This window comes from Camellia sinensis, chromosome 11 (genome assembly GCF_055761805.1).
Source record: "Camellia sinensis isolate YWXY chromosome 11, ASM5576180v1, whole genome shotgun sequence".
NCBI classification, from domain to species: domain Eukaryota; kingdom Viridiplantae; phylum Streptophyta; class Magnoliopsida; order Ericales; family Theaceae; genus Camellia; species Camellia sinensis.
Window position 1 is genome coordinate 90,822,338 of NC_138971.1, and position 24,676 is coordinate 90,847,013.

The 24,676-nt window shown below is 41.2% G+C and overlaps 1 pseudogene across 1 annotated transcript; it reads left to right on the forward strand.

The window, feature by feature from the left end:
• Positions 1-379: 379 nt before the first annotated feature.
• Positions 380-1,535, forward strand: LOC145802473 (xyloglucan endotransglucosylase protein 1 pseudogene; annotated as a pseudogene). Its single transcript, XR_014344585.1, has one exon. The product of XR_014344585.1 is annotated as a xyloglucan endotransglucosylase protein 1 pseudogene (transcript).
• The last annotated feature ends 23,141 nt before the right edge of the window (positions 1,536-24,676 follow it).

Consider the following 24,676-nt stretch of genomic DNA (forward strand, 5'->3'; position numbering starts at 1 on the left):
GGGTTCTCAAGCTTCAAGAACATCTTTCATAGAGGTTTCTTCTTCTTCTACCTCTTTCCACTCCTCCATTAGTGACTAGGCTTCTATTTCTAGGGTTTTGATGAAACTCTAGCCAAGTAAATAGGATTTTCCTTTTTATTATTGATTATGTAAAGGTTCGAACAAGTTATATCGTATTCAAGAAGTTTTTAAATATATTCTCCATTATTTCTTCAAGTATTCTTCTTTCTGTGATTGTTGAATGCTTTCCATGTAATGGTTTTCTAATCTTTCATATTTAAGGTATGGGACGAGCCATACTACGAGGGACGAGTCGTTTTGATACCGTAGTTTAGAGCGAACAACTCGTACCACTTGAGATGGTTCATGCCTATTGTTAAAATCCACCTACTCTCCACCTACTTCACCCACTTAAACCTACTCCACTAAACCTAACCCACTACACCACTACCACCTCACCTACTCCACTAAACCTAACCCACTACACCACTACCACCTCCACTTCACCTACTCCTTACCTACTACACACTCACCCTCTTCTATATATAGGAATCATGAATCATTGTAATAGATATCAATAAAAATCAATCATAATACATACAATTTATTCTCTCTCTATCAATTTATTTTTACATGGTATCAGAGCTATAAGATTTAGGCCTGTATTTCTTTCTCACCGGCAGGCAGCCGGCCGACAACTTTGCCTTCGCTGCCCGCTGGAATTTTCTACACATAGCTTCGAGTTCTTCGCCATCAACGGCGGCGGAAACAGGCGTATGAGGCCGCACCACCACCAGAACCACCTTTACTCAATTCAAAAATCTCTCTTGTTCTCTCTCTTACCTTCTAAAATGGTCTTTCCATTTAAACTCTTGTTGGGTAGTCTAACATGGGGTGATCAAAGGGCAAAGATATTCAGTGGAGGTCAGCTTCTGTCTCTGTCTCTAGACAAGACCTCTGGCTCTGGATTTATATCAAAGAAAGAGTATCTGTTTGGGAGAATTGATATGCAGCTCAAACTTGTTGCAGGCAACTCTGCTGGCACTGTTACTGCCTACTACTTGTCTTCTCAAGGGCCAACACATGATGAGATTGACTTTGAGTTTTTGGGAAACCTTAGTGGTGACCCTTACATTGTTCATACTAATGTGTTCACTCAAGGGAAAGGAAATAGAGAGCAACAGTTCTATCTCTGGTTTGACCCTACCAGAAATTTTCACACCTACTCCATTGTCTGGACCTCCCAGCAAATCATTTTCTTGGTGGATAACACTCCCATAAGGGTATTCAAGAATGGTGAATCAATTGGTGTCCCTTTCCCTAAAAACCAACCCATGAAGATCTACTCTAGCCTCTGGAATGCTGATGACTGGGCCACGAGAGGCGGGCTAGTGAAAGCTGACTGGACAAAAGCACCATTCACAGCATACTACACCCTCTCTCTCCACCTTATCACATGGGCTTGTCCCCTCTCTCTCCTCCGTTTGATTTCAAACTCACTTATTTTTTATTTATTTTCTCCAAATCACTTTTAATCTCTTTCAAATACCCACTCTATAATAATATATCTTTTGCAGAGGCACTACCCCCAACTTTATTTTGAAACATCCATCATCCACCTCACACCGATCTTTCTCAAATCACCCATCCAAAAATATTTTTTTATCTATTTTTTATTTTATTTTATTTTTATTATTAAACAAAACAACAACACAAAATAACACCACTAAAAAAAAAAAAAAAACATTCCACAAACTTGTCATTTCTTCATGCCGGGGATCAACCCCGATCAGAATTTTACACCAAAAAAAAAAACAACAACAATAACAAAACAAAACAACCACATCCACAGGCGGGATTTTTCTTCTCTACTCTGCCGCCGGTCTCTTCTTCTTGCCTCCGTCCTGGGCGACCCTTGACGGTGTTGCCTCCGTGTTTCCCACTCCACTGGGCACGATCACAACTCCCTGCTCCTCCACTGCAGCATATGGCGGACCTCCAAATCGGAACATCACGGTGGCCTTCCGCTTCAGTTCCTTGTTTTCCGCCTTTAGCACACTTATCTCTGCTCGCGCATCCTTATACATGCGTTGGAGCAGAACCAGCTGGAAATTTAACTGTTGCACCTCATTTGTCCTGCTCTGCAGCCGGTGCGACAAGTTTGTGACCGCAGTCATGGTTTCCACACATGACTTCAGAGTATACTGATTGGCCTCAATATCAGTTTGCACCGCCATTTTTTGCTCCACCGACCGCATCGGAAAGTTCAACGGAGCAAACACAGAGGTGTTTGGTTGAGGTTCACTGGCCACCGCACCAGTTCTCTCTCTTGTTGACTCATTGAGGTCGGGAAAGAGAGTGAGCAGCCCACGGGAAGACGAAGCCATTTTCTGGGCAACAGAGTGTTACAGCGTATTACAGAGTTTCTCTCTCAGCAACGGAAGAATTTTTCAGAGGTTTCTCTCAGTTTTTCTGTCTCAGCTTCTGCCTCAGCCTCAGCCTCCGTCTTGGTTAAATAGCCGAGGCAGCCACGCATATCGCGCGCCACTTGACGCCAGACGACAAACGGGCGCGCCAGCCAAGGCACTCACGTGCCTCGCCATCATATCTGGCACGCCTTTTTATGGATTGGGCACGCCTTTTGATGGCACGCCTTTTGAAAGATTGGGACACCTTTTGAGGGTGCGACTTTTTAGGGGTCCGACAAGACTCCGTAAACTGTCCCGACATTGATTCCGGTTAGCTCCTTTATGGGTCCGACAAGACTCTGTAAACTGTCCCGACATTGATTCCGGTTAGCTCCTTCATGGGTCCGACAAGACTCAGTAAACTGTCCCGACATTGATTCCGGTTAGTTCCTTCATGGGTCCGACAAGACTCTGTAAACTGTCCCGACATTGATTCCGGTTAGTTTCTACAAGGGTCCAACAAGACTCCGTAAACTGTCACAACAACTGTCCACACAGTGTCTGCTACAACGGTCCGACATGACCCCATAAACTGTCTTCTACATCGGTCTGACACCGTCATTCAGTGTCCTCTACACCGTTATGACACCACCATACAGTGTCCTCTACATGGTTATGACACCCCCATACAGTATCCTCTACAACGTTATGACACCACCATCCAGTGTCTTCACCAATGGTCTGACACGACCATACAGTGTCTCTTATCCTCTTTTATTTTTATGTATTTTCTTGTTTTGTTACTCTCTCCAAACTCAAGTTGGTTAGTTCCTATCCCCCTTGAGTTTGCGGGGGGCTGTTAAAATCCACCTACTCTCCACCTACTTCACCCACTTAAACCTACTCCACTAAACCTAACCCACTACACCACTACCACCTCACCTACTCCACTAAACCTAACCCACTACACCACTACCACCTCCACTTCACCTACTCCTTACCTACTACACACTCACCCTCTTCTATATATAGGAATCATGAATCATTGTAATAGATATCAATAAAAATCAATCATAATACATACAATTTATTCTCTCTCTATCAATTTATTTTTACACCTATACATTGAATGTGATAATTCTCTTGATCAATGCTTCGAACTTGTAGTTGCAAAGTATTATTTGGTTCGAATCGTAACATAATTGATTTTCAAATTGAGACCTTATTTATATAACTAGTGGTGAATTCATTACCTTAAGTTTTTTCCAAAATCAATAATTCCAATTTTACTTTTAATTGCTAGTTTAATCTCTTAGTATTTTAATTATTATTAGTTTATGAACAATCATCTCTTTGATCAAAATTAATTTAGGAATCTAACCATTAAATTAGTTTAATTTCACATGTCTTTGTCTGTGGATCGATATCTGGACTTACCATTATTCTAAGGAATTTGGTACAGTTTAGTATTTATTTTTTGTGTAAAACGACCCATCAAATTTTGACGCCATTGCCGAGGACTTTTAGCGAAGTTAATTAATTTAAAGTTATATTCTTATTATAATTTTTAGTTTAGGATTTTATGTTTTCGTGTTGCTAAGTGTGCAGAGTTTTTGCAAGTGGAGCTATCACTGAAGTGCAAGTAGAGCGCAACCTATGTAGCATGGATACGGACACGAGACACGACACAGACCCGCAATTTTTCAAAACATGGGGGACACGACACGTTGGGGACACATTTAATATATATAATTTTATTTATTTATGTCTAAAATAAAAAGAAAATCACTAATTTTTATACAATTACGATAATAATAAAATTAATAAACATATTTTTTAAACTTTTTTAATAAAAAATGAGTTTTTTTAAATAAAAATAATTTATTCTATGAATTTTAGGTTTAACAAAAAAAATAAGGACAAAAAAAAAAGAAAGAAGAAAAAAAAAGAGAGGTAGAGAGAAACGAGATCAAGGAAAAGAGAAAAAAAAATAAAAAAGAGAAACAATAGAGGAGAGAGAGAGAGAGAGAGAGTCAGAAAAGGCAGAGACGAAAGGGAGGAGAAGAGGAAGAAAATGAAGAGAAGAAGAAGAGAGAAGATGAAGAATACCACCTCAGCTTCTTCGATTGACAGGTTAGGCTTCTTTCTCTCCCTCGATCTCTTTCTCTTTTGTTCTGTATTCTCTGCAACAATTAGGGCTTCTCTCTTTCTCTGTCTCCCTCGACCTCTTTCTCTCTTTCTTTGTCTCCTCTGCAACAGTTAGGGCTTCTTCGATCCACTCCTGCGTGTCCGGAAAGTGTCCCGGCGTGTCCGACTAGAAAATTTCAAAAAAAAAAAAAAAGAGGACATATTAGAGAGAGTGTTAGACACGTGTCTACTGCGTGTCCAACGCGTGTCCGTATCCAACACTCGTACGTAGGGCCTGGGGGCGTGTCGGTGCTTCATAGAGTGCAACCGAGCTTTAAAAACAAACCGCAGCACCAAAGTGCATTAAAAAAAAAAACAAATGCTGGCAAGCAAAGCACCAAAGTGCTAAAAATAGAGAGCTCAAGTGGAGATTAGAGACAACGGTCTACATGTCAAGCACCTGCAAGACGAGTAAAGCGTTGTCGTTAAACCGCTGTGAGTATTTTCTCCTTTAGTATTTTGTTTTCATAACTTAGTGCACAAGAGTCGGAACTTAGTGTATGTGTGTGTGTGTGTGTGTGTGTGAGTGGTGTATGCACAGGCTCCGTTCTTGCCACCCAGAATTGTGGAGTTTGGACCTTGAATTAGAAAAGACTTTGTGGCCAACCCAAAGGGTCAATATGGGGCAAAGGGATCTAGTGGGAATGGAAAGCACCATGAATAGGTGCAAGCGGTTATTACTTTGAGAAGTGGGAGGAAGTTAGAGCCTCAACCAGTTGTGTCTGATGCAACTAGGGCTAAGAAGGATGACCACAATGGTAAGTCCAATAAGAGCAAGGGTGTGGGAGAAACACATAAGGGGGATGACTTAGTCCCTACTCCCTAGTTCTTTACATGAGTCTAAGGCACTATATATGCCTAAGGCACCCTTTTTCCAATGCCTTGATACACCATCCCCTTTTAATAAGAAGGCGGCATCCATGGAAGCGATGATGGAGGTCTTTAAACAGGTTAAAATCAACCTCCCCCTGTTGGAGGCGATTAAACAAGTACACTCCTATGCAAAATTTTTGAAGGACCTATGTACGCAAAAGCATAAATCTAGGACACGCGTGTCCTGAAAGGTCGTACTCATGGAGCAAGTAAACTCCATTTTATTGAGTGACACACTCCCCAAGCTTAAAGACCTGGGTGCCCCAACCATCGCATGCATTATAGAGGATCATTCATTGATAGGGCCTTGTTAGATTTAGGGGCGAGTGTCAGTTTGTTGCCGTACTCTGTGTATGCGGAATTCGGGCTTGGCGAGTTAAAGGCCATTATTGTCACACTCCAGTTGGCTGACCGGTCCCTCAAAATGCCACATGGCATGATTGAGGATGTGCTAGTAAAGGTCAATAGGTTTTATTTTCCTGTTGATTTTGTGGTTTTAGATATGGAACCGTAGCCAGCTCTAGGAAACAAATCTCAATGATTTTAGGTTGACCTTTCTTGGCTATAGCTAATGCATGTATAAATTGTCATACAGTGGTTATGGATGTTTCATTTGGGAATATGCAAGTGAAACTCAATGTTTTCCAAGCATCCCAACAACCCCCTGAAAGAGATGAGTGCTTATTTATGGATGTTGTGGGTGGGATAATAGAGGAGGCTTCACCATCCATTCTCGTAGAGGACCCTTTAGCTCATTTTGGGTTTGAAGATTTTGATATTAACAGGTCAGTTGAGGAAGTGAACGCTTTACTTGATTCTTCTTCTACACCGGATTTTCCTCCGTGGAATGCTCAGTTTGAATCCCTTCCTCCTCCGTCTAGAGAGCCTGCCATACCATCCTTAGTCATACCACCTACACTTGAGTTGAAGCCACTCCCGGCCACACTCAAGTATGCATTTTTAGGGCCTCAAGATACTTGACCAGTCATCATTGCATCTAACTTAACTGCAGAGCAGAAGAGTCAATTAATGAGTGTTCTCGTGGCACATCGGAATGCTATTGGGTGGTCGGTGGCCGATTTGAGAGATGTAGAAATTTAATGTATAAAGAGAAATAGAGAATTGTATTATTGATTGATATATGTAATTGTTGTATATATTACAAATGGTGAGTGGCTCATTATATAGGAGAGGGTGAGTGTAGTAGGTGAGGAGTAGGTGGTGGTAGGTGATGGTAAATTGGTGGTAGGTTTTAACAGCCCCCCGCAAACTCAAGGAGGATAGAAACTAACCAACTTGAGTTTGGAGAGAGTAACAAAACAAGAAAATACATAAAAATAAAAGAGGATAGGAGACACTGTATGGTCGTGTCAGACCATTGGTGAAGACACTGGATGGTGGTGTCATAACGTTGTAGAGGACACTGGATGGCGGTGTCAGACCGATGTAGAAGACAGTTTATGGGGTCATGTCGGACCGTTGTAGCAGACAATGTGGTGACAGTTGTTGTGACAGTTTACAGAGTCTTGCTGGACCCTTGTAGAAACTAACCGGAATCAATGTCGGGACAGTTTACAGAGTCTTGTCGGACCCATGAAGGAGCTAACCGGAATCAATGTCGGGACAGTTTACAGAGTCTTGTCGGACCCATGAAGGGAGCTAACCGGAATCAATGTCGGGACAGTTTACAGAGTCTTGTCGGACCCTTAAAAAGTCACACCCTCAAAAGGTGTGCCCAATCTTTCAAAAGGCGTGCCATCAAAAGGCGTGCCCATGTTTTCAAAAGGCGTGCCATCAAAAGGCGTGCCCAATCCATAAAAAGGCGTGCCATCAAAAGGTGCGCCAGACACGCGGTGATGCACGTGATCGACAGAACGCGTGTCGGCCTCTTTGTCATGGTCTTTATAAACCGAAGCGGAGGCTGAGGCTTGGAAGCAGAGACAAAAACCTGCTAGAAAAACTCTGAAAAACTCTTCGTTTTCTGAGAGAGATACTCTGTAACACTCTGTTTTCTGAGAGAGATTTCTGAGAGAGACACTCTGTAACACTCTGTTGTCCAGAAAATGGCTTCGTCTTCCCGTGGTCTGCTCACTCTCTTTCCAGACCTTAACGAGTCAACAAGAGAGATAACTGGTGCGGGGGCCAGTGAACCTCAACCAAGCGCCCCAGGGTTTGCTCCGTTGAACTTTCCTATGCGGTCTGTGGAGCAAAAAATGGCAGTGCAAACTGACATTGAAGCCAATCAGTATACTTTGAAGTCCTGTGTGGAGACGATGACGGCAGTCACAAACTTGTCGCACCGGCTGCAGAGTAGGACAAATGAGGTGCAGCATTTAAACGGCCAACTGGCTCTGCTCCAACGCATGTATAAGGATGCGCGAGCAGAGATAAGTGTACTAAAGGCGGAAAACAAGGAGCTGAAGCGGAAGGCCACCGTGATGTTCCGATTTGGAGGGCCGCCATATGCTGCAGTGGAGGAGCAAGAAGGAGACAACTTGCTTGGTGGTCTAGGAAGCATAGAGGCAACACCGTCAAGGGCCGCTCAGGACGGAGGCAAGAAGAAGAGACCGGCGGCAGAGTAGAGAAGAAAAATCCCACCTGTGGATGTCGTTGTTTGTTTGTATTTTTGTATGGGGGAACATGGTGATCGGGGTGAGCCCCGTCATGAATAAAAAAAAAAGGGACAAGTTTGTGGAATGAAAACCGAGATGGTTGTTGTTTGTTTTTTTTTTTTTTTTTTTTTTTGTGTTGTTTTGGCAGTCGAATATATAGAAATAAAAAGAAAAGAAAAGAATGAAAAGAAGAGAAGCATCCGGTGGAAATATTAAAAAAAAAAAAAAAAAAAAAAAAAAAACTGTGATGGATATGTATGTGAAAAATGTTTGGGTGGAAGAGATGATGATGATTTCAGAAAAGAAGATTAAAAAAAAAAGAATAATAATAAATAAAGAAAAAAAAGAAAAAAAAAAGAAAAGAAGAGTGGTGTCTGGGTAGAAAAAGTGGAGCATCTGCCTCTTTGAAACTAGAATAATATTTTTTTTTTATTTTATTTTATTTTATGTATTTATTTATTTATGTATGTATTTATTTATTTATTTATTTATTTTTAGAATAAAAGATAAAAAGTTAGGCAGTGGAAAATGTGATGATGGTGTTGGGTGGAGAAAAGTTTAGAATAAAAAAGTTTATATAAAATTGGGATAGTGCTTTATAATAATGAAAATAAAGAGAGTGCAGATTGCTCACATTTGGTAAAGATATTCGCGTCAGGGAAGATACCCAATTCCCACTTTCAGTACTGTTGGAAATTGAGCTGCCTTATCAGTGAGATCCATGTTTCTAGTTAAAGCATTGAAGTCACCTTTCCACCAGTTCGAAATCGTCAAGAAGCAGCGTTGGAGAGAGCAAAACGTTTTTCGGATTTTCCGATTCATGGGGAGCTTGTAAGTTCTCAAGTGAGGAGGTGTTAGAGAAGATGGTTTGATGGTCTCCCTGGAATTGATCTCAACCTCCATGTTTTTCAGATCTTCTGATTGTAGTTCTATGATGAAGAAGACAAGTCCAATATATATAGAGAGAGAGCAAAACGGTGAAGTTGGCAAGCTGTATGGGCGACGGCACGAGCTAGCAACAACTCGGGTCGCGGTGCTGGCGTGTCCGGAGCAAATGTAACCAGCGAACAAAGGCGCGTTGAAGGTCAATAGTGCAGGTCGTGGCGACTGTCACGGTACCGGGGGCTGCTGCAACAGGCGACACACAAACAGTGGTGGTCTTCGGCAGCTGTGGAAGCAAGATTAAGCTCTGGTGAGTTCGGAGCTTTGAGAAATTGATGCTGGATTGGAGTGAAATACTGAGGGTGATGAGAGGTCCGGCGGGCGGTCAAGGTGAGGCTGCCGCCCGCCGGTGAAGTGAAAATACTAGGTTCTCAACCTTGCTCTGATACCATGTAGAAATTTAATGTATAAAGAGAAATAGAGAATTGTATTATTGATTGATATATGTAATTGTTGTATATATTACAAATGGTGAGTGGCTCATTATATAGGAGAGGGTGAGTGTAGTAGGTGAGGAGTAGGTGAGGAGTAGGTGGTGGTAGGTGATGGTAAATTGGTGGTAGGTTTTAACAGATAGGTCCCTCCGTGTGCATGCATCATATACATTTAGAGGAGGACACCAATCCTAACATGCAAGAGGAAGTAAAAAATGAGGTTTTGAAGTTATTGGATGCGGGTATTATATACCCCATCTCAGATAGCAAGTGGGTGAGTCTCACACAAGTGGTGCCCAAGAAATCGAGCATCACTATTATTGAGAATAAGCAAGGAGACTTAGTCCCCACACGAACCACCACCGGGTGGCGAGTGTGCAGTGATTATAGGAGACTAAATTCCATGACTAGAAAGGACCATTTTTCCATTGCCATTTATTGATCAAATCCTAGAGAGGTTAGCAAGGCAAGGTTTCGATTGTTTTCTTGATGGTTACTCGAGATATAATCAAGTTCCGGTGTACCTCGATGACCAAGACAAGACCACATTCACTTGCCTTTTGGGCACTTTTGCTATGCATGCCCTTTAGGCTATGCAATGCACTAGCGACTTTTCAACGGTGTATGATAGCCATTTTTTCCGATATGGTGGAGAAATTTTTAGAGGTTTTCATGGATGATTTCTCGGTGTTTGGACCATCTTTTGAGGAATGCCTTAGAAAATTGACTAGAGTGTCGGAGCGATGTATTGAGGCAAACTTGGTTTTGAGTTGGGAGGAGCCATTTCATGGATCGTGAGGGTATAATGTTGGGACACATTGTGTCCCCTCGAGGTATAAAGGTAGACAAAGCTAAGGTTGACCTTGCAGGCCTTCCTCCACCCACTTTTGTGCGTCAAGTCCGTTCTTTTCTAGGGCATGCGAGATTTTACGGTCGGTTTATCAAAGACTTTAGCAAAATATCCCGTCCTTTATGTAGTTTACTTGCTAAGGATGCACCTTTTATCTTTGATGATGCATGTTTAAAAGCTTTTAAATCACTTCGAGCGGTCCTTACTTCCACCCCAATCATGAAATCACCGGATTGGTCGCTTCCTTTTGAAATCATGTGTGATGCCTTGGACTATGCTGTCGGGGCAGATTTGGGCCAAAGGGTAAATAGAGCACCCTATGCTATTTATTATGCTAGTTGCACTCTCTCAGATGCACAATTGAACTACACTACCACCGAGAAAGTTCCTAGCTATGGTGTTTGCCTTAGATAAATTCAGGTCCTATCTCCTAGGTTCTAAGGTCATAGTCTTCATTGATCATGCCGCTTTGCGGTACATATTATCAAAGAAAGAGACCAAACCTAGGTTGATTAGATGGATTTTATTGCTTCAAGAATTTGACCTAGAGATCCGAGACAAGAAGGGTTCTGAGAATGTGATGGTGGATCACCTCTTCCGAGTCCTTATTGAGCACACCAGTGACCCTTTAACTTTTCATGATTCGTTCCCAGACGAACAACTTCTTGTGGTGTCACGAGCGAACCCCCCGTGGTTTGCTTATATTGTGAATTACTTGGCCATTGGGCAAATTCCTAAAAATTGGTCTAATAAAAAAAAAGACCGATTCTTTTCACAAGTCAAGTATTATTTTTGAGAGGATCCGGAGTTGTTTAAATATTGTCCCGATCAAGTGATCCGAAGGTGTGTGCCGGAGAGTGAGGAGCATAGCATTCTTACATTTTGTCATTCTTCTGCATGTGGCAGTCATTTTAGTGGGCATAAAACAGCCGCCAAGGTTTTACAAAGCGGGTTTTATTGGTCCACCATTTTTAAAGACGCCCATCAATTGTGTAGAACTTGTTTGCACTGTCAGCAAATGGGTTCAGTGTCTCGTTGTGATATGATGCCAATGTCCCCTATTCTAGTGGCAGAGATTTTTAATGTATGGGGTATTGATTTCATGGGCCCTTTTCCGTCGTCGTTCAGGTTTGAATACATTCTCTTGGCAGTAGATTATGTTTCTAAATGGGTGGAGGCTATAGCTACATAAACAATCGACCATAAAGTAGTGATAAAGTTTTTGCATGAAAACATCTTTAGTCATTTAGGGTTCCTCTAGGGCCATAATAAGTGATCAGGGTACACACTTTTGTAATTGGTTCTTTGAGTCAATAGTCAAAAACTACTCAATCACTCATAAAGTTGGCACTCCATACCACCCTCAAACTAATGGCCAAGTAGAGGTATCCAATAGGGAAGTGAAGCACATTATAGAGAAAACGGTTAGGCCAAATAGAAAAGATTGGTTAAAACATTTGATTGATGCTTTGTGGGCCCACCGCACTGCTTATAAGACACCCATTGAAATGTCACTATATAGGACGGTGTTTGGCAAAGCTTGTCACCTCCCAGTTGAACTTGAGCACCGAGCGTTGTGGGCAATAAAGAAGTTTAATTTCGATATGGCCGGAATTGGACTTAACGGGAAATTGCAACTCAATGAGCAAGTGGGAGAATGCAACTATGGGGTAGCATTCAAAAAATCCAACAAACATCAATTACAGAGCAAACAAATTTCAAAAACAGCTTCCCATAGCTATTTCGGCACGCATGGAAAGGATTACGACAAGAAAAAACTCTAGGAAATGCACTAGGCAGAAGATAAAAAAAAATTAAAAAAAAAAAAAAAAAAAAAACACCCGAAAACTTGAAAAATATTCAAAAATTGAAAACTCACATCAGATGATGCCAAAGAATTCCACAAAATCACCTTAATTCTCAAGAGGAAAAACAGACCTTGAGAAGCCAATCTCGTCTGTACGGACTATGATGTCACGCTAAAGTCATCATACAGATGACGACGTCAACACGTCCTTGTAACCTCAAGTCAATCTCTAGAATCTGATGAACACTTGATAGGGAAGAATCAAAGCTTTGATACCAAATTAGAATGTGAAAATATGTAGAATCAAGATCAGGGTTAGAGAGAAGAAAGAAGAGAGAAGAGAGGAATAAGTTATATTGAATACATGTTATTGGGTTGTTAAAGAAACCCTACATCAGCAATCTATTTATATGAAGAACACCCACATTACAATATGACTATAGTACCCTTAATATTAAAATAGCAATTGAGTAATCTAACACCTCCCATTTCCAAGCATTGTACCACATTTGGCTAAGATTATCATCCATTAAACTACTAGGCTTACATTAAACTACTAGGCTTACAACACTGTATGTTACATATGCAAAAGTACCTGAGTAAAACTTGGTTCCCCTCTTTTATGCATCCCTTTATGGTAATACAACAAGCTCAATCATCCATATGTCCCTTGCATATTCATGAATTGCTGAACTTACATAAACCAGCTGCATTCAAGTTGACATCTTTGTCCATCTCTGCGCCAATATCAATTAAGGAAAGGTTAGGTAGATATATATATAAAAAAATGAAACTGGAAAAGCATGTCTTTACATGTCTAACTGTTACCACCTCACTTGCTAAAGATATGCATGTCAAGCATATATATCTGCATATCCACTGTAGGTACCCACATGGTTGTTTCAGTATACCAAGTTAACATGTTTTCAGTATGCATGTAGAAGAGTTGTGACAAATGGCTCTAAAAGCCTATAACATTCTGGCATAAGTTGAACACTTGCACTTGAGTCCTTGGAATGGCCTCAAACAGACATGATGATGAGCCGATACAACTGAAATCTTTATCACTAGGTCCATTGGTGGGGTGCTGTTGCAAATAATCAAAAGGCCATCCCAATAGACCTGTTGTGGCCGCCATGCAACAGCAAGTGGGAGAATGCAACTGTGGGGTAGCATACAAAGATTACTGCATGCCCACCGACAACACAAAGATTAGCCATACAGACAATCTTTGGAAGTTTTGGGCCTGGCCAAATGTCAACTTAATTTTGCTCTCAATGTCCTGTGGCTCCAGCTCCTCAAATTGATCCTCTTCATCAATAGGTTCTACTGCTTCTTCAGAATTTTCTTCAGATCTTGCATTTCCTTGAAAAGGATCAACAAGGCTTCCCTCTGACTTCACAAGCAAGTCCATGAAGGAGGCAGGTAACTCAACATTATCTGAAATTCTCATTTGTTTCATTTCAGTTTTCATTGCAACTAATATCCTACTTGCCATACCCAGAGATTATGGTATAAAAACTAGCTGGAAAAATCAACACAACAAATAAGGACGGGAAAAATTACTACAACACACATAAAGGAGAGGTGGGCTGTGTGTTTTTAATGGCTAGCTCAGTGTAAATAGGCAGCGCTGGCTGCAGTAGTTTAACTGTTTGAGGGAATCCAAACATCACAATACTGTTACTAGTACACCTCCTCATCAATCATCTCTATGATCTCAACATGCCGAGGAAATCAAACTCCATTTCTCCAGTGCTTCAGGTCGAACGGTCTGGTTTGTGTACTCTACCATAGCAGAGAAGGTAACATTATCACATGACAATCAGCTACTATCTTGAATCTCAAGTATAACTATCCATTAGTAAAGAAAGCAACATCTCAGCATACTTAAAACATACTTGAGCAATCATAAAACATTGTGTCCCCCACAATTGTGTTCCCCCAGTAGCCATCACATGGCAGCCAAAAAAGGTCTTTAACAACAGTCTTTTGGTTATTTCTGCGGCACCCCCGCCCACTGAAGCAAAAAGCAATTTTTTAGTAGTGATTTCATTTTAATGAAGTTGAGGATTATATAAAATCATATGTCCACATCTGTGCATAATCACTCATATGCATATGCACCCACAAGTGCAAAAGCACCATAGAATAGGGGTAATTTTAAGCAGACTCTATAAGACAAATCAGGCTGAAGCAAGTTAAAATTATACTATTACATAACAGTCAAATTTAAAGTTACAGCCATAAATGGGAGAACCTTTGAGTAATCTCCCACGCTTCCTTCCAGCTCAAACCATTCAAATCCATTTCTCATCAGCTCTGGTATGCACAGTGTTGGGTGAATATGTATCATTTGTACCGCAACCTTCTCAGGAAAAGTATTCACTGGTTCACCTGATCTCCTCTCAAATCATGCAATATATATCTTGGAGAGAAGCAGAGCATAGTGTATTTTGTTGCTTTAACCATATTCTTCCCCTCACTTGGCACATCTCTAGGGTATAAATATAGCAAATCTGGTAAAAATGTAGGGTAGCAGTAATCATCAGTAATTTATATTACACTAGACAACATGACAGTCCTTGAATGAATAACTATGAAGAAAACTCTATCAATTTGTACAAGTGTGTGGTTAGGTGCCCACTAAAATGTGGAATCTAAGTTCTCTGTTCTGTGGTGTATCTACAGCATGCTAAGCCTTCATGCAAATCCAAATCACAATAAAAGAAATTAAAGAAATTCATTGAAAAAAAAAAAACAAATCATGAGAATTGAATTCCAGATGAATATGAATCCAGACCTTTTCAGCCTTTTTTAGGGTTTATACCTTAGTTGCACAAAGCAGGGGCTGGGGCTGGGGCTGGGGCAGGGAAGCAAGGGCATATAAAAATTTCAGAGCGCCTGTCTATGAAGCATGAGTACTTCGAAAAACATGTTGTACCCGTAACGGGTACTTACCGGCGTATGGTACCTCGTATGGTATTTCTACATGCGTACTGGATACACGAAACACGTACCCAAATTTTTTCTTCTTAATTTTTGGTGTACCCAGACGTACCTAGTAAATATCCAAGATGTACCGTATCTTAGTTGAAACAATATTTTCTTCTACTATAGAGATAAAACTCCTTTCACTATACTTCTTTTTTATTTTTACTTTTATACTTAGTATGATTTTAAAATTAGACTATGGTTTGTAAGTTATTTAATATATTGACATTTAATTTTGATTTATACTTTTTTTTTTTTGGTAAACTACGGGCCGAAGCCAAAACTAAAGAAAAACACTACGAGAGGAACCAAGCCCCCATATATCTCTATCTAAAGCTGTAGGCAAAACAGAGGGTGCATCTACTAAATCTTCCCTGTTAACAGCCATACTAAGGGCCCCTTTTGCAAGCAAATCAGCACAGACATTGGCCTCCCGCCAAATTCGTTGAAGGTCACACTCCCAACTCCTTGCCATTAGCTCCCAAATTTCTTGTAACAGATTAAACTGAGGGTGCAGTGGATTGGCTTTTGCCAAAGCCGAAATTGCTTCCACCGAATCCGACTCAACGATGACCCGATGATGTCCTTCGCTCCAAGCCAACTGCAAACCGTGCCAGATACCCCATAATTCAGCAGTCACAATTGATGAATGGCTCGCCTGCTGCTTAAAACCACATAACCACCATCCTTGAGCATTGCGAAGTAGTCCAACATTTAAAAAATTAAACCATTTAACTAATTTTTACATTACTCCAAATTAAAAATAAATATTTTTTTACAAGCGTACCAAGCCATACCCGTACTCTACTTTTTTAAAATTTTACCGTATCTACGTACCCGTTTCGTACCAGTACCAGTACTCGTATCCGTACTTCATAGGCGCCTGTGAGAGTGTGTATATATTTTGTATATAAATATATTCCAACAATTATTCTTTTATGCTTAGTTGTAAAATATGTGTTACAATATGAATTGTCACGACCCCAAACCGCCCCTAGTAGTTTGGTGCCGTGATGGCCAGTAATCCGCGATTACCGAAAGCCAACTTCCAAAATTCACACACAATCAGAGTAAAGATATAGGGGGCTCACAAGTGCGGAAACAATAATCTAAAATACAAGTGGTCCATAAGAGCAGTGTATAAGTCAAATGAAATGGCATACATCTTTACATGGCTTTACAACTTGGACACAAATAGAAATGAAGTACAAAGATACATATTACATCTTGGCAAAAGGCTTCTCAAGCCGACATATTCGAAATACATAAGCATCAAAATTGTCGACATAAACATAATACATGAAATACAAATCAAGAATACATAATCTTCAGGATTGCCGACATCCTCAAAGCCGACATAACATGCATACAAAACACACACCTCGGCGTAGCCGACTTCTTGCTTGTTACCTACATATATACATAGGGAGGGTGAGCTTAGATACTCAGTGAATGGTACAAGTAATAATGGGGTTTAATGAATGATTTCCGAGGTCTTTCAAAACAATACATAATATATCTTTGTCAAAACCATACTTATCATAGCTTGTATAAAACATGAGATAAATCTTGTTTATCAAACTTGATCTTGCAAAACTTACATACTTCACATGCGTCAAATCTTATAACATAATCTCGGCATAACCTTGGTCCTTCAAAACTTACTTACTTACTTACAAGACCCACGCGGTAAACCGCCAGTGGCAAAACAAGACCAAGCAAGAGCCCGTAGCCCTTTAACGCTTGGGTGCTGCTCAAATTTAGAGTCCTCCAGCACAAGGGACCTATGTTACAAGAGCCCGTAGCCCTTTAACACTTGGGTGCTGCTCAAGTTTAGAGTCCTCCAGCACAAGGGACCTATGTTACAAGAGCCCGTAGCCCTTTAACACTTGGGTGCTGCTCAAGTTTAGAGTCCTCCAGCACAAGGGACCTATGTTACAAGAGCCCGTAGCCCTTTAACACTTGGGTGCTGCTCAAGTTTAGAGTCCTCCAGCACAAGGGACCTATGTTACAAGAGCCCGTAGCCCTTTAACACTTAGGTGCTGCTCAAGTTTAGAGTCCTCCAGCACAAGGGACCTATGTTACAAGAGCCCGTAGCCCTTTAACACTTGGTGAATGCCGTCAAAACAAAGCTTACTTGATACATTGCCATTCAAAACGAAGCTTATACTTGATACATAAAATAGGGATATCATTCATGCTTAACAAATACTTTTATCAAAATAAGGCAAAGCTTTATCAAAACCTTAAGAACATAACTTTATTAAAAATACCACTCGCATTAATTCTTGGGACGTCGGGGTCAAGGCAAGGGTCCAAGTCCTACAACACATGGCAAAGCATACTGAACATACTTCTCAAAACAGGTCTCACATGCATGCAAATGATCTCGGAAAAAAACATGCTGGAAGTCAAAACACTGTTTTACATGTCAGGAAGACATGCTGGGTACCAACCAGGTCTTTGCCGAGGTCCCACACCTCCTGGCCGAGGTGTGGCTACCTAGGCTTCGGCATGCGGCTGCACGCCGAGGTACGCACAAGACAAACTAAAGGTGTAAGTGATTATGCAAGGTAGGCCAAGGTGAGATACGATGCTTGGCCTAAGTGTGAGGTCTAGGTGAGAGTGATCTCGGTGACTACACTTCGGGAAGTGAGGCCTGGAGATCTGGGTTTCCACCCGTGAAGAACATGAAGATCATGAAGAACATGAATGCCAAAATCATAACTTCTTTATTTACAAAATCTGGGATTTCATGCTATGAGTTCGAAAACATGGACCTGGGTCCCCATACTTGAAAATCATGTGAAAACAAACACAAAAACATGGATCTAGGCATGAGCTTTCGGATCAAAACCTGACTTTTCTTGAAAAACACAAGAATGCTATTTTCTCTTTCTAAAACCGAACTTCAAAGCAATGCATGGCTTACAAATCATATGCAATGCAATAACATAAACATAAAGAACGACAAGAGCAGATTAAGAATCTAACCTTAGAACACGGATCTAACGGTTCGATCTCTAGGAATCAAGCTTGGAAATCTATCTCTCCCTCAAGAACTCTTCTCCCTCCTCTAGAGCTTCTCTCTCCTCTTCAAAACAAGGATACAACAAATGGTAGGTTTCTCTCTCTATCGGCTGACTTAACTCTCAGATCGGACACGTGGCGACGGCTGGTTGGTTCTCCTCAAAAAGGTGATAGATTGACAAGACAAGACTATGACAAAGCGTATCTAACAAGCTACTCGGTATGGCACTCCGGCAAGTGGTGACATCGGCTAAGGACAAGGCTTCGGCAACTAAGGTGACAATGACCTCGGCTAGGAAGGACAACGCTTGACTAAGCTGTGCCACACCTTGGCCTAGATGTGCCATACCTCGATCTAGGTCATACCACTCTAAGACAAGGTCACTCAGGTGCAAAGGTAACATCTCGGCCTAGATAATACACATCTCGGCCTTGGTGATTCACACCTCGGCCTAGAAAATGACATCTCGGCCAATATGTCAGGGCGAAGGTGGAGGTCAAACGAAGGGGTTCCAAGATACTTCTAGACTGAAGATGACCTCGGCTTGGAATGATCTAGGCTTAACATAACCTAGGCTTGGCATAACTTCGACTAACATAACTTAGGCTTGGCGTGGCCTAAGCTTCACATCAAGGAAGGAGCAAAGCATGAACACCACACACAGGCAAATCTCATAAACACAAAACAAGGCATGGACCTTACTTAGGCAAAACAAGTCAAGGTTCATGAATGCAAACTTAACAAGACAAGGCTATACGAATGGACATGAACATGACCACAACATGAATATGGGTTGCTACAGCAATCTTAACATGGCAAAACATATAAATGTATGCAAACATGACTAGGACAAAAATGTGGGTTGTTACATCCTTCCCCCCTTAAAAGAAGTTTGGTCCCCAAACTTCACTTACCTTGTTCCCAAAACGACTCCGGCTGTCAAATCCTCATCTCTGCTTATCCCCTCTAGCCTTTATCTTGGGACAATCCTTAATACGATGACCTCTCTCACCGCATCCGAAACATGCTCCAGTCGCCCGAAGACAAACCCCAAAATGTAGCTTCCCGTAACTCGCACATGTCGGCCTGGTGTTACCTTCCGGATTCGCGCTATTAGGACTATCCTCCTCTGTCTTCTCCTCGGCATCATTCGGGTCTGCCTCTTCTTCGCGGTTGTCGTAGGTCTGCCTCTTCCTCTGATCCTTCCCTGAACTTTGACTTCTGTTCAGGTTGGCTTCTGCAAGGATGGCTTTATCTAACACTCCCGCATACGTCGGCATGTCAAGCAAATTAACCTGATCTTGTATTGGCCCTCGAAGCCCACTCTCAAACTTCCTAGCTTTCATGTATTCGTTGTCGACCATGTGAGGTGCATACCTTGCCAACTCGGTGAACACACGATCATACTCTGCCACTGTTTTGCTACCCTGTGTCAACATCTGAAATTCTGTGGTCTTGCGATCTCGGACACTGAGTGGGAAATGCTTGTCATAGAACAGCTCCAAAAATTTGGTCCAAGTCAAATCTGGATTACCTTCTCGAATCATCATCCACCATCTACGAGCGTCGTCTTCCAATGTGAATGCTGCTAAGGACACCTTCTGAGCGTCAGTGCTGGGAAAAACCTCGAACAACTTCTCCATCTCAAGAACCCATGCTTCAGCCTTCATCGGCTCTATAACTCCATGGAACTTCGGCGGTTTCATCTTCTTGAATTCTCTGATCAGGGTCAATGTGTCATCTCTATACAAAGCTGGTTGCGGGGGCACTTGTGGTACTGGCGGTGGTGGAACTGCATGTCGGCCATTTGTCTGCTCAGCCTGGATGGAGGTGGTACCGGTGTTCTGCTGCCATGCTTGCCTTAACTCATCGGCCAAACTTTCAACCAATCTTTCCAATCTGTCTATTCTGTCCTCGGATTGATCTCTCCCTAGTAGTTTGGTGCCGTGATGGCCAGTAATCCGCGATTACCGAAGGCCAACTTCCAAAATTCACACACAATCAGAGTAAAGATATAGGGGGCTCACAAGTGCGGAAACAATAATCTAAAATACAAGTGGTCCATAAGAGCAGTGCATAAGTCAAATGAAATGGCATACATCTTTACATGGCTTTACAACTTGGACACAAATAGAAATGAAGTACAAAGATACATATTACATCTTGGCAAAAGGCTTCTCAAGCCGACATGTTCGAAATACATAAGCATCAAAATTGCCGACATAAACATAATACATGAAATACATATCAAGAATACATAATCTTCAGGATTGCCGACATCCTCAAAGCCGACATAACATGCATACAAAACACACACCTCGGCGTAGCCGACTTCTTGCTTGTTACCTACATATATACATAGGGAGGGTGAGCTTGGATACTCAGTGAATGGTACAAGTAATAAAGGGGTTTAATGAATGATTCCCGAGGTCTTTCAAAACAATACATAATATATCTTTGTCAAAACCATACTTATCATAGCTTGTATAAAACATGAGATAAATCTTGTTCATCAAACTTGATCTTGCAAAGCTTACATACTTCACATGCGTCAAATCTTATAACATAACCTCGGCATAACCTTGGTCCTTCAAAACTTACTTACTTACTTACTTACAAGACCCACGCGGTAAACCGCCAGTGGCAAAACAAGACCAAGCAAGAGCCCGTAGCCCTTTAACGCTTGGGTGCTGCTCAAATTTAGAGTCCTCCAGCACAAGGGACCTCTGTTACAAGAGCCCGTAGCCCTTTAACACTTGGGTGCTGCTCAAGTTTAGAGTCCTCCAACACAAGGGATCTATATTACAAGAGCCCGTAGCCCTTTAACACTTGGGTGCTGCTCAAGTTTAGAGTCCTCCAGCACAAGGGACCTATGTTACAAGAGCCCGTAGCCCTTTAACACTTAGGTGCTGCTCAAGTTTAGAGTCCTCCAGCACAAGGGACCTATGTTACAAGAGCCCGTAGCCCTTTAACACTTGGTGAATGCCGTCAAAACAAAGCTTACTTGATACATTGCCATTCAAAACGAAGCTTATACTTGATACATAAAATAGGGATATCATTCATGCTTAACAAATACTTTTATCAAAATAAGGCAAAGCTTTATCAAAACCTTAAGAACATAACTTTATTAAAAATACCACTCGCATTAATTCTTGGGACGTCGGGGTCAAGGCAAGGGTCCAAGTCCTACAACACATGGCAAAGCATACTGAACATACTTCTCAAAACAGGTCTCACATGCATGCAAATGATCTCGGAAAAAAACATGCTGGAAGTCAAAACACTGTTTTACATGTCAGGAAGACATGCTGGGTACCAACCAGGTCTTTGCCGAGGTCCCACACCTCCTGGCCGAGGTGTGGCTACCTAGGCTTCGGCATGCGGCTGCACGCCGAGGTACGCACAAGACAAACTAAAGGTGTAAGTGATTATGCAAGGTAGGCCAAGGTGAGATACGATGCTTGGCCTAAGTGTGAGGTCTAGGTGAGAGTGATCTCGGTGACTACACTTCGGGAAGTGAGGCCTGGAGATCTGGGTTTCCACCCGTGAAGAACATGAAGAACATGAACATGAAGATCATGAAGAACATGAATGCCAAAATCATAACTTCTTTATTTACAAAATCTGGGATTTCATGCTATGAGTTCGAAAACATGGACCTGGGTCCCCATACTTGAAAATCATGTGAAAACAAACACAGAAACATGGATCTAGGCATGAGCTTTCGGATCAAAACCTGACTTTTCTTGAAAAACACAAGAATGCTATTTTCTCTTTCTAAAACCGAACTTCAAAGCAATGCATGGCTTACAAATCATATGCAATGCAATAACATAAACATAAAGAACGACAAGAGCAGATTAAGAATCTAACCTTAGAACACGGATCTAACGGTTCGATCTTTAGGAATCAAGCTTGGAAATCTATCTCTCCCTCAAGAACTCTTCTCCCTCCTCTAGAGCTTCTCTCTCCTCTTCAAAACAAGGATACAACAAATGGTAGGTTTCTCTCTCTATTGGCTGACTTAACTCTCAGCTCGGACACGTGGCGACGGCTGGTTGGTTCTCCTCAAAAAGGTGATAGATTGACAAGACAAGACTATGACAAAGCGTATCTAACAAGCTACTCGGTATGGCACTCCGGCAAGTGGTGACATCGGCTAAGGACAAGGCTTCGGCAACTAAGGTGACAATGACCTCGGCTAGGAAGGACAACACTTGACTAAGTTGTGCCACACCTTGGCCTAGATGTGCCACACCTCGGTCTAGGTCATACCACTCCAGGACAAGGTCACTCAGGTGCAAAGGTAACATCTCGGCCTAGATAATACACATCTCGGCCTTGGTGATTCACACCTCGGCCTAGAAAATGACATCTCGGCCAATATGTCAGGGCGAAGGTGGAGGTCAAACGAAGGGGTTCCAAGATACTTCTAGACTGAAGATGACCTCGGCTTGGAATGATCTAGGCTTGGCATAACTTCGACTAACATAACTTAGGCTTGGCGTGGCCTAGGCTTCACATCAAGGAAGGAGCAAAGCATGAACACCACACACAGGCAAATCTCATAAACACAAAACAAGGCATGGACCTTACTTAGGCAAAACAAGTCAAGGTTCATGAATGCAAACTTAACAAGACAAGGCTATACGAATGGACATGAACATGACCACAACATGAATATGGGTTGCTACAGCAATCTTAACATGGCAAAACATATAAATGTATGCAAACATGACTAGGACAAAAATGTGGGTTGTTACATGAATAAATATTTGAGATTGGCGTCAACAACAAATTGTCTTTATCAAGTATAAATAAATATTATGTAAACAAAAGTACTACAATAAGTTTAAGTTGTTCTTTTGTTTCTTTGAGATTTGTATGTCTAAAAGTTTCTAATTTAGTTGGGAGCAAGTTTCTTAATTGGGAGTGCAGAAACATGTTTCTCAATAAGAAACTTCACCTACTACTATGCCTAATATGCTTTGGCAATGCTCTCTACCGTTAAAAGCACGCAAATCAAAATTTCCTGGTGCAACTTTTATGGACCACGGTCAAAGGTTAGTAGTGGACTATGAAGCACGGGTACTCCAAAAATGATGTCATACAAGTATCGGGTACTTACCAGTTGTGAGTACGCATACCAGTACGACAGTACGCATACCGGGTACACCAAATACATGCCGGGTATGGAAAATACATTTGGGTATGCCGTGGGCAGGTACGGCACGGGTATGGCGAGGTTTTTTTTTTTTTTTTTTTTTTTTTGGCCGCTGTTAGAATTTGTTACAGCTTTTATTATTCTTCTTTCAACTTCGAAAATCATCAATTTATTTCCAACACCCTTTACCCATAAGTCATGATTTTGCTCTCTTTTGTATCCTATTTTAGACAATAAAAAAAAAAAAAGAAATAATTATGTAACTTTTTATTTTTATTGACGAACATATCGAGGGACTATGGAAATCTGAATGACCAAATCAAGTAACCCACACTTGCCAAATATAGACCGATTCACAAAAATTGGAACCACCACATAATTTTTATGGGAAAACCAGTAAACCCTAATTCCATATTAATTGTTGCCACTGATCTGTCATCACCAAAAACCTTGGTTTGGAAGTTTAGGTACAAAAGAAGGTCATTGATTGAGCACCCCTCTCACCCAATCCAAAACATTAGCCTCTACTAGTTCAATTTTTTAGAGATTTGTTTCCTAATTTAATTCTGCATATTCAATTCACTTTTTCCTTTAAATTAACCTACCTTCTATGTGAGTCACCCAAATAAGAATCATATTACCTAAACTAGAATGCTTCCATATTGCAAAACTTTTGGGATTCCACGTTAAGAAACTTTCCAAAAATGAGATGGAACACTTTCTAAAGTGCCAATTTTTCTAGGATTGAATAGAAGCACTCTAATTATCGTAACATAATTCTCCAATCTTGCATAGAAACGCTTACATACGTAAATGGAACGTAAATCATGAAGGGAGTAAACTAATAAGGAAATCATTATCTACATGCATTTACACTCGATAGCATGCCAAGAAGGGAGAAAACTTACTTCAACTCCTCAACATTGAGCAAGACAACCAAGGATTAGAGCCATAGATGCATGATCCTAGATGCTATTATTAATGCAAGCATACACTATATGAATCTAGAGGTCTGGTATAACACCCAAGGCATTCATTGCTTGACATTAGCATTCATGCATTCATTTATCTTTGATTTCCTTGTCTTGCATTGCATTATCACTTATGATGTGGCTTGTTAGCAAGAAACTTAGAAGAAATGTACAGTGAGTAGAGAAAAGAAAACTTAGAAGTTCTTGTGGAATAGAACTAGATAACATGAAAGTTAAGGCATGCCTTGCTAGAAACGCTCAAGTATAGAAACCTTGGAGAATACAAGAGTTAGGGGATACCTTTGAACTTGACATTTAGAATGCATTGTCTGGAAAACCCTAATCAAGGAGCTTAATAACCTAGGTTTAATGAGCACAGTTTTTCTAGGCACTTTGCCAA